Genomic DNA, 6,079 nt, shown 5'->3' on the forward strand with positions numbered 1-6,079 from the left:
TTTGTTATCCTTCTTTTGCTTTTGTGATGTTCATCTTATATCCTCTTTTCAAGACAATGTCCACACTGTCCATTCCATTCAACTGCTCTTCCAAGTCCTTTGCTGTCTCTAACAGAATTACAATGTCATCGGTAAACGTCAAGGTTTATTTCTTCTCCTTCGACTTTAATTCCTATTCCAAATTTTTCTTTTGTTTCCTTTCCTGCTTGCCCAATATACAGATTGATTAACAGCGGGGATAGGGTACAACCCTGTCTCACTCCCTTCTCAATCACTGCTTCCCTTTCGCTCCCCTCCACTTTTTATAACTACCATTTGGTTTCTCTACAAATTGTAAATAGTTTTTCGCGCCGAGCATTTCACCCCGCCATCATCAGAATTTGGAGGAGAGATTCCCAGTCAACATTGTCGAAAGCTTTCTCTAAGTTTACAAATGCTATAAACGTAGGTTTGCCTTTCCTTAACCTATCTTCTTTCAGGAGTCGTAGGGCCAGTATTGCCTCGCGTGTTCCTACATTTCTCCAAGATCCAAACTGATCTTCTCCGAGGTGGACCTCTGCCAGTTTTTCCATTCTCCTGGAAAGAATTCGTGTTAGTATTTTGCAGACATGACTTATTAAAGTGATAGTTCGGTAATTTTAATAGCTGTCAGCACTTTTTTTTTTAAAAAAAAAGTGCTCTGTCACGCTTCATGCAATATCCTATCCCCATCTCATCTTCATCTAAGTCCTCTTCCATTTCCATAATATTGATCTCAAATACATCTACCTTGTATAGACCCACTTTATGCTCCTTCCACATTTATGATTTCCCTTCTTTACTTGGGGCTGGTTTTCCATCTGAGCTGTTGATATTCATACAGCTAATTCTCTGTTCTCCAATGGTCTCCTTAGTTTTCCTGTCGGCGGCATCTCTCTTTCCCTTAGTGTAATGCTTCCATTTGTTCTCTAACAATTCCTACATTTCCTGTCAATCTCATTTTCTAGATGCAAATTTCTATCAGGGGGCTTCCTCTTTCATTCCTTTCCTCCAGTCCATTTCATCTGCTATTTTTTCTTCTCTTACTTTTGCTATTTCGAATTCCAGTCACCGATGACTATTAAATTTTCGTCTCCCTTAACTATTTGAATATTTTTTTTATCTGATCATACATTTCTTCAATCTCTTCATCATCTGCGGAGCTAGTTGGCATATAAACTTGTACTACTGTGGTGGATGTGAGCTTCGCGTCTATCTTGGCTTCAATAATGTGTTCATTCTGCTATTCATAGTATCTAATCCGCGGTCCTATTTTTTTATTCATTATTAAACCTATTCCTGGGTTACCCTGTTTGTTTTTATATTTATAACCCTGTATAACCCTGCTTTCACATGACCAGAAGTCTGTTCCTCCTGCCACCGATCTTCACTAACTCCCACTATATCTAACTTAAAACTCCTCATTTCCCTTTTTAAATTTTCTAACCTATCTGCCCGTATATGGGATCTAACATTCCACGCTCCGATCCTTATAACTCCAGTTTTGTTTCTCCTGATAACGACATACTCCTGAGTTGTCCCCGCCCGGAGATACGAATGTGGGACTATTTTAGATCCGAAATATTTTCGAGAGGATGCCATCATCATTTAACCATACAATACAGCTGCATGCCCTCGGGAAAAATTACGGCTGTAGTTTCCCCTTGCTTTCAGCATTTCGCAGTTCCAGCACAGCAAGGCCGTTTTTGTTGTTATTACAAGGCCAGATCAGTCAATAATCTAGACTGTTGCTCCTGAAATTACTGAAAAGGCTGCTGCCCCTCTTCAGCAACAAGGCGTTTGTCTGGCCTCTCAACAGATACCCCTCCGTTGTGGTTGCACCTACGGCATGGCTATCTGTACAACTGAGGCACGCAAAGCTCCCCACCAATGCCAGATTCAACTTCCGTGTTTCATGTGGGCGGGGCAAGGGGGAGGGAGGGAGGTAGAATTCTCTTTGAGGTCACTATTTCTGTCTTTGTTTTCGTTTCTAATACTATGACGTCACACACAAGTAACGGCTTGGCAATAATACATAAATTTGGACCACTCTGAGAGCATCATGACGTCGACTCGACGCGCTGTGATGGGCCGTGAACGATGTGCAACTGTATGCGATGTCGTGACGTGACACTGTGACACGATGCGACGCAATGTTGACACATAGATCGCGTGACTGGTTAGAATGCGTAAAACTGCGGACAAATGAAAGTCCTTACATCCGTCTGCGTGAGTTCTCTGCTGGTGGCTCTAATGACGAAGTATTAAGCTATTATAAGTAAATAAATCTCAATTGACGCAATTTGTTGTTAACATGGAAGATGCACAGTTATGTGTAAGCAACGTCGGAAAAGAGTCTTAGTGAGGGTTACTGGATTAATATTTAAAAGATATGAATTTATTTTTCAAGAATAACCGAAAGACTGAGTTACTGATAATACTAACGATTATTTGTCTTGTCACTTCGCCGGCCCGTGTGGCCGAGCGGTTCTAGGCGCTTCAGTCTAGAACCGCGTGACCGCTACGGTAGCAGGTTCGAATCCTGCCTCGGGCATGGTTGTGTGTGATGTCCTTACGTTAGTAGGTTTAAGTAGTTCTAAGTTCTAGGGGTCTGATGACCTCAGATATTAAGTCCCATAGTGCTCAGAGCCATTTGAACCATTTTTTTCTTGTCACTTCCCTGTATTCTAGTAGATATGTCTTTTTCTGCCACGATACGCTACAAACTATAAAATAATGAACTATCTACTTTCCTTATACTGTTGATGTTTGTTAAAAATATGCCTAATGACTCAAAACATTACACTTTTACGTATTTGCGCGGTTGGTCTCGGCGGAGGTTCAAGTCCTCTCTCGGGCATGGGTGTGTGTTTGTCCTTAGGATAATTTAGGTTAAGTAGTGTGTAAGCTTAGGGACTGATGACCTTAGCAGTTAAGTCCCATAAGATTTCACACACATTTGAATTTGATTTGAACTTTTAAATATTGTATGAACCCTGATTTATTGTGTGCGCAAAGTTTTGGAAAATGCTACATGATATTAAACGTGGCTGCTGATATGATCATTAACCATATCTTAAAAAGTCAAAATATTGTCTCCTCTTTCATGTAAAATTGTCGTGGTTTTTGATCCAGTGAATTAAACTATGATCTAGTGTACAGTATAGTTACCCAAAAGACTCTATCAAACGAACAAATTAGCGTAGCTCTGATGCCCCGTCAATATTAACCAGAAATACATCATACAGCCCATTCGGTGTTAGAGGAATTTAACCTGATTTAGTTTTATTTCAATAAAGTATTACAGAAAATTAGGAACTGGATCCCCCCATGCTGGTTAACTGTGATGATGATAGGATATGAATGCAGACCAGATTGCTGAGCTTAAATAGAACATTTATTTCTCACAATCTTCATTAAAAAGCAAGCAATCCACATGTAATTCCTATCAATGCAGACAAACTGGACTTTAACTGCGTGTGTCTGTAATGGCGTTGGTTTATTTGAACTACTCAGCCATCAAATGGCCAACTATCTTACAACCGTTATCTAACTGTCGTTAGGATCAGTGACTGAAAGCATTAGCTCAACGATAACACACTCTCTCTCCCACAGCTAGAACAAGTCACCCGCCCACTGGTGTGCGGAAACTTCCCACATTAAAAAATTAGCAGGGAGGTGCATTAGTTTATCATGATCTGCTGCCCACAAGATGTTACTGCTGATGTGCTACTGAAACTGCTACGTCTCCGCCGCAGGAGTGTCACCAAACTCAGTGCGATGTACTCACTTGCACCATGAATTTGCGTACCCACTTTCAAACAAGAATTCGCATTCACGCTCCCACTCTGTAGTCCTATGTAGCATGTGCAGGGTATGACACAACACTACTCGCTTTCAGACTCAGTATCAGTTACACACTCAATGAACAAATTTCTGTATTTCCACAGGGATCGAACCACTAGAATCAACATAACTGTAATCGCCCTGCAAAGACACACACGATCTCGAGTACTGCAAGGAAGCACTTGTCTGAAATTCACCGCCTCCAGTACTCACAGCCACATCTCCACCCAAGTAGACTTTGCAACTTCTTCTCCTTACACCAACTCGTCATAAACATCTCTGTCTTCTTCACTCTTTCCAATATTTCCACGCTACCTTGTTTCAGTAACCACTAGCGGTATTAGGCGTTTGATTCCTGCCAATAAGGACATTTCCCTCCAACACAAGTTGCCACCAAAAAGTGCGTGCTTCTTAATTCCCATCATACCAAACTATCGTCCCCCACTATAAAAATTAAGACCTCCTGCACTGAAGACTGTGGCATCGTAATTTTAGTGCTAATGACTTTTTTGTGTTTATTCAGCGTTTTAGCCTCCCATCCAGGTCCTGGTTTATAGACGTCAATACACCAGGCCCAAGGCTACACGGCCGTTTGCAGTCACTTCCATGCTTTTTTCCCCCCAGCGAGTTTAGCTGCCCAGCTTCCTAAAGGCCTCCCTGCTGCGTCGCCGTGACCTGGCGCCGTGAAGTTGCCAAACCAGCTCCGCACACAATAGGCCGCCACAGTAGGCATTTCAGTTCTCTCGGGATTGTCCAGTTCCTCGCCGACACTGTATTACAGTACCTGCTTGGATCTCTTCGCAAAGCGGCTACCAGCAAGTTTTCTGTTTACTTCCACGGCAGGCAACATCAGCCTAGCCTCCATCCACACAACCACATGCAAGAAAATTCAGACTCTGCCACCATCTGTTAGTATAAGAAGGAGTAATTACCCATTTATTATCCAGGCGCCCAGTCAGCTGTCGCAGTTATGAGAGATGGAGTTGGGAAGGTGTCCTTCCAAGCAATGATATTTGATTCAGCCACGTAATGCATTATGATTGCCTGAGAGTATCATGACGTCGACACGATGTCAGAAATAATATTACTTTATTAGACAAAATGCGTAAAATTGTAGAAACGGCGAAAAATAAATGATGAGAGTACTTACTTATCTGCCTGAGTGTGGCTTCTACTGGTGCCTCATAAAACTAAACTGTTGTTAACAAACAGAGTGGCTTAATTTGTTATTAACACATGTGCACAACCTCTCCCTATGCTACCCAGCTCCACAGTGCCCCCCCCCCCCCCCCAGTTATAATAAAATAGGAAAAATGAGTGAAAAATTGTAAGAGCGAGGAAAAAACTGAAAAATTCGTAAAAATAAGTATACTTAAATATCTGCCTGGATATGGTCTCTGCTGATGTCATGTAATCCTATTAATAACTAACAGACACATATTCTCCCCATACTGTCCAGGTCCAAACTGACCCCTCCCACGCAAGTGTCCCAGTTGTATAAAATTAAGATGTGGAGGGGGTGCATGATCGTCATTGTTCCAGAGAGGAGGGCAGGCGAGGGGGAGATACGGAGGAGGAGAGGGGCTGGTGATTCTCCTGGGTGACCTTAATCAACTCCCGGTAGTTCCCTAGGGGGGAGGAGTGGAGGAAACAAGGATCTCAAGTCTGACACTGGATGTCCTTATCAGCAACACCCATTATCTTTAGAGACTGTACTGGTATACTAACTTAACAGCTACAATGCCTATATTGACGGCATGACCGCGGGCTACCGAGATCCTATAACTTTCCTCAATGTCTGTTTGTGCATTCCGGAAAGGGTGCTCACCGGACAAGACACGACGCATGCAAATTAACAGCCCGGAAGTGACGTGTCGCCCAATATTTTCATGTCTTCGTTCTCTCACGGGTATCCTACTGTTTTGCCATTCATTTGAAAATTGGTGAATGTTGCTGATACTGTGAACATACATGTGCGTACCCTGGTACGCAGTGTGGGGGTGAGCCATATACTTGACAAGAAGCTGGATCATTTACAAATAAGAAATGTTCCAAGAAGAAGCTGTAACAGAAATCGACAATTAGACATCAATTCGCGTCTTCTTTACCACAAGTTCGCTGCTCGTGTAGGTGGCAATTAATATTAAGGAGTAGTGTTTACAACATCTTGGTCCATTATTAACATCTTGAGTATCATTCGAAAGAGGATTTTTCA

This window comes from Schistocerca piceifrons, chromosome 1, assembly GCF_021461385.2.
Source record: "Schistocerca piceifrons isolate TAMUIC-IGC-003096 chromosome 1, iqSchPice1.1, whole genome shotgun sequence".
NCBI lineage: Eukaryota > Metazoa > Arthropoda > Insecta > Orthoptera > Acrididae > Schistocerca > Schistocerca piceifrons.